Source organism: Parastagonospora nodorum (assembly GCF_000146915.1).
Source record: "Parastagonospora nodorum SN15 chromosome Unknown scaffold_22, whole genome shotgun sequence".
Classification (NCBI taxonomy): Eukaryota; Fungi; Ascomycota; class Dothideomycetes; order Pleosporales; family Phaeosphaeriaceae; genus Parastagonospora; species Parastagonospora nodorum.
In genome coordinates, this window is record NW_001884570.1 from 5,193 (window position 1) to 11,103 (window position 5,911).

A 5,911-nucleotide genomic window follows, 5' to 3' on the forward strand; every position below is an offset into this window, starting at 1 on the left:
TTAGCAAATTCTTAGACTAGAGAAAGAGATAGAACGTTATAAAAAGGCGTTTTAGAATAGTTAGAATATTTATCTTACTTCTGCGTACGCTCGTTCTAAGTGCATATATTAAGAAGACTTTATCGCAAACTTAGGTAGAATAGTAGGTAGAGATATTAGCAGAGTATAATTAAGACGTATAAGAGATAGCTTACCTAATTAAGCTACTTTTCCTAGCGTATATATATAGTTATTCTCTACTAATAGAGTTCTCTTTTCTTAATAATCTAAAAGAACATTTAGCAACGCAGCCTATTAATTTGCTGCGTAGAATAGAGCTCTCTAGAACAAAGCGAATATACGAAACGCTAAGCTAAGAAAGATTTAAGATAGTATTAAGCAACTAGAATAACGATATAGAAGAGACCTAGATCTTATAGCTTTTTATATAATAATGTTACTGCGCATATTTATAAGTTCTAAAATATCTTTATTATTTAGGTTCTTATAGTATATATAATTACTAGAGAGATTTAATATATATGCTTTTATATTCTTAATATATATAGGCTTATAAAAGAGGGCTATTTTTGCAAGTGCAGGATTAAATACTGCACTTTTATAAATAGAGAGATAGCCTCTAATTAAGATGTATAAGCGTATATAATTTAGGTAGAGATTTAGAACTAAAATATATATAGTGCCTTACTTTATTATAGATAGTTAATATGCGAAGAGCATAAAGTTAATATACAAAGAGCGTAAAGTTAATATACAAAGAGCATAAAGTTAATATATAAAGAGCGTAAAGTTAATATATAAAGAGCATAAAGTTAATATACAAAGAGCATAAAGTTAATATACAAAGAGCGCAAAGTTAATATGCAAAGAGCGCAAAGTTAATATGCAAAGAGCGCAAAGTTAATATGCAAAGAGCGCAAAGTTAATATGCAAAGAGCATAGGCTAGAAAAAAAGTCAATATTAATTCGATATTGAAATTCCTAATAATAATAGCAATAGGTTATTTTATTTCTATAACGTATTTCTTATAATAATAGCACCTTGCTAAGGCCTATTCTAATTAGCTAAGCTCTGCATTTCTACTAACGAAATATAGATAGACTTAAGAGTAGAGTTTTATTATTCTTTTTCTATTAATAGCTTTCTTATTATATCTTAGTCTATAGAATACTATAGTCTAGATTAATGCTACTTTTAATACTAAGCCTAGAAAATTATCTATTATAGCTTATATTTATATAATCTTAGCTATCTTAAAGGTCTTAGCTTAAGTTATAGCCTAATTATATTTGCTTAGTTATGCTTTCTAGTTTATAGATATGCGTATTAGCTTAAGTACAGCGTAGTATCTTTCTTATACTTATACTTATTCTTTATCTACGTCTACTCTAATAGTATCTTAGAGAGTAGTTATCTATTCTTATAATATTCTATTTTCTAAGCAATAGCTTAGTTATAAGTATAAGATTACTATTATAAGAATATATTTAACTATCTTAGAGATCTTATTTCTCTTCTTCTAATAGTCTCTCTTATATATCTTATATTATTTTAGGCAAAGCTTATAATCTTTATAATTCTCTTTATATGCTTCTAAGCTCTTTTTAGAAAAGTCTAATAGTTAAATTAGTATTATTAGAGTATATAATAAAGACTGCTAAATTTTAATTAAGTCTTAGGCTATTATATTTATTCTAGATATAAAACGCAAACTAGAGGTATTATTAAAAAATCAAGCTAGACTAAAAGAAGATAGTAATTACTCTCTACTATTAGCATAAAAAAGCGTTAAAAAAGTATAAAACACGTAATCTAGTATTAGTTAATAGTTCTAAGCAAGGCTAGTGCAGGCACTACTAACTAATACTTAAACTTCTTAAAAATTGCCTTAGGCATAATAATAACTACTCTACTCTAAGCTAGGCTTAAGAGATATAATTTTTATAGTACGCTTAACTATAGAAAAGCAGTATACGCAGTTACGCATAGATTAAGAATAGATTTTGCATTAGTATCTAAGTACTATAGTCTTCTATCTCTTTATATCTTTGTATTACTATTACTATTACTATTATTATAACTATTATTAAATATTCTATAATCTAATAAATATTAAGGTATATTCTCTTTTTAGTAACTTACTACTCTTTCTAATACTTAACCTTGCTAGATTATGTTATATTGCCTTTAACACTATTAAAGCCTAATAGCTAATATATTATTAAGATTATATATTTAAGCTTATCTAGATATATTAGCTTACTAGCTATATTTAAAGGTAGCTAGTAGATAGATAGCTATGCTGCTATATTATTAATATTATAGAATTAGTTCTATAAGTTAGTTATTAGCTCTCTTATTACTAACTACTTTCTTACGTAATATAACGTTAGTTATATTATACTATAAGGCAGCAGTAGCGTTATATACCTCTATATTATAGACGCAATTAAGATATACTAGCTAAGATACGCGCTGCTAAGTTACTCTATCTCTAGAAATAATTCTTATATAGATAAGAGAGTAATAAGCAAGTAGGTAGCTATGCTTATAGACTAGGTAGCAGAGTATTACGCAGTAATAGATTCTTATAGCTATAAGAAGAATTTTCTTAAGAAGCTTTAGAAGCTAGCAAGCGTTAAATAGATAGTAATAATTCTAAGAGTAACGCATTTAATATAGCTGTTTATAGAGTACCTGCTGCTATAGGTGCTAAGCAAGATAGCTTATTAGCAGTAAGCCTATCTATTAGATTATAGAGTTCTAAAGGTATTAGTGTTTAATATTTAATACTAGAACTTATATATAGAAAAGTTACTTAATAAGAGCAGAGAGAGCTATTGCTGTATTATATTAGTAAGATTAACTAGAGTATAAAATATAGTTATAAAATATAGTTTACAAAATTAGTAGCTAAAGCTAACCTAGGCTATTATATAAGTATTATCTTAACTAGCTCTAATAGTATATAATAATACTATTAATATATTATTTATGCTTATTACTAGTTTAAATTAGAAGATATCTAGAGATATTAGAAGGATTAGTCTAATAAAGAGATATTAGATTTCTTCTAGATTTGCTAGTAACTAGATACCTTAAGATTAGCATTTTATTTTAAGTTAGTAGTACTATAGAATCTAGCTCTCTATATCTAATAAAATAACTATTGCATCTTATTAGTTAGAGTTTAATAATATAGTTAATAGCTTTATAGAGGTAGTAAGACTCTTAATTATTAGATATAATAAGATTCTAGATAGAAAAAATATTATTGTTATTCTATCTAAGCATGTGCGTAGCATCTTATTCGCGTATATAGAGGTCTCTATATCTTTCTTAGTAGGTTAATTGCCTAATCTATTTTATGCGATACCTTCTATCTAATAGAAGGATATTTAAATATTATAGTAAAATATACTAAGGCTAGAAAGTAAAAATATATAACTATCTATATTATACGTATAGATAAGATCTGCTATACTAGAGTTCTCTAAGAAGTATATTTTCTTAGAATATTAAAAATTAAGAATAGAAGGTTTATCTGCTAGCGCTGTAGAAAAAAAGTCTATATTTTAATAGAGATAGAGCCTAGTTATAGAATAGTTTATAAATTAAGTAGTAGAGTAAAGTTTAAGATAAACTAAAAGGTTAGTAGTCTTCTATAGAACTTAGTATAAACTTTAGAAGTAAATTTAAAAGTGCTATAGATATTACGTCTAATAAATAGCTATAAGAAAGATTAGTACTAAAGTATAAATAGGTATACGTAAATATAGAGTATAGGCATAATAGTATAGTACTTATGCACTAAGATATAGTATTAGATATAGCTATCTATGTATCTTAGTTAGATATAGCAGAGTTAAGTATTATTTTAAGTAGTATTAAGTCTACTTTAAGACTATTATCTATAGATATCTTATATATAGTAGATTATTATTTATTAGAGATAGAGTTATTATGCGTAAATAGTATTAGTAGCTTAGAGATAATTTCTATTATTATCTAACTTATTCTAATACTTAAGGTAGATAAGTTTAGAGATAGAGAAAGAAAAGAGTTAAAGTTATCTAAGATTCTAATCTAAGATAAGTATAAGTTAGAAGAAGGTATATAAGCCTATAGTAGAGTATTATAAACTTTCTCTAACAGCGCGCCTTAATTAAGAGAGCTCTTAGAGCTTATAGGCTATATATTAAATAACGTAGATATTATACTAGTAAAGAAGTTTAGAGAACTAAGATAGGTAGTAATATTATTTACTTAGCCTATAGAGTCTACTATAGTAGAAGATACTTTAGTTAAAGATATAAGATTATTTATTTATCTAAGAGAAGATATAGATATAGTATTTATATTATATAAAGATATATATATATTAGTACTAGAGCTTAAGAGAGATAAAATAGAGATATAATTATAGACTTAGATATTTATATTAGTAGTAGGTTAATTGCATAATAGTATACTTATTATTATATATATTTACGTAAGCGCTATAGAATATTTAATAAAGTATATTATTAGAGGAGCTATAAGACTCTACTAAATAGGTACGTTACTTATAGCATAACTTATTATTACTAGTTACTACTAAACTTTTTTATTATACTTTTTATCTTAAAGCGCGTTTAGCCTCTAATTACTCTACCTCTATTATATACTTATATAGGCGTTCTATATTAATTATAAAAGTAAGAGAGTAGTTATAGAGACTATATATTAAACTTAATAGTATACTTTCTAGCTAGCGTTAGAATATATAATAGGCGCTATTAAAAGAGAATAATCTTATACTTATATAAGTCTTTATTAACTAGACTTTATATATTTATAAGAATAAAAACTCTTTATATAGTAATAAGAATAAAAATAGTCTATATAGCAATAAAGATAAAAACTCTTTACATAGTAATAAGAATAAAAACTCTTTATATAGCAATAAGAATAAAAACTTTTTATGCAGTAATAAGAATAAAATCTATTTATATAGTAGTAAGAATAAAAACTCTTTATATAGTAATAAAAATAAAAACTATTTATGCATGCAGTAGTAAGAATAATAATGCTCTATATAGTAGTAAGAATAAGCATGCTAAGATAAAAACTACGCCTAACTAGGCACGCTAGGATAAAAACTATACCTAATTTAGAAACTTATTTTTTTTAGCTTTATTTTAGCTAGAAATTAATTTTTCTAAGATAATTTTTTTTTTAGAAATTTTCTCTAAGTCTGTTACACGTATACCTTTTTTCTCTATACTATTAACATTAATAGAAGTTTATTAGAGTATTAACGTTAATATAGATTTATAAGAGTGTTAACATTAATAGAAGTTTATTAGAGTATTAATGTTAATATAGATTTATTAGAGTATTAACGTTAATAAAAGTTTATTAGAGTATTAATAGAATAAAAGTTTATTAGAGTATTAACAGAATAACTCTTGCCTATTAATAGAACTCTAATTAGCTATCTCTAATATTCTATAACACTATTAATGCACTACGCTATAGTAGTAATATTAATCTAAAAATTTATATATAGATAGATAGATATATAACCTACTTGCTATTAAAATTTTAAGCTCTAGAATAGTATAGAATATAAGTTATTAAGATTATACTCTATCTCTAGACATTATAATTTTCTCTAAGGCAAACTTTAAGTACTCTAAGAGTAACTAAGATTCTTAGTATACTATGCAAAGTAGAAGTAGCCTGCTTCTCTCTATAATATATAGAATCTAATAGGCCTGCTTATAAGCTTATAGTATTAGAATAATATATATAAGAGTATTATAGAATAAGTAATTTAAATATTAGATAATATAATGTATTAGATACTAGATGCATAGTATAATAGAAATAGAGTATATTATTCTATAAGACTAGAGACGAATCGCT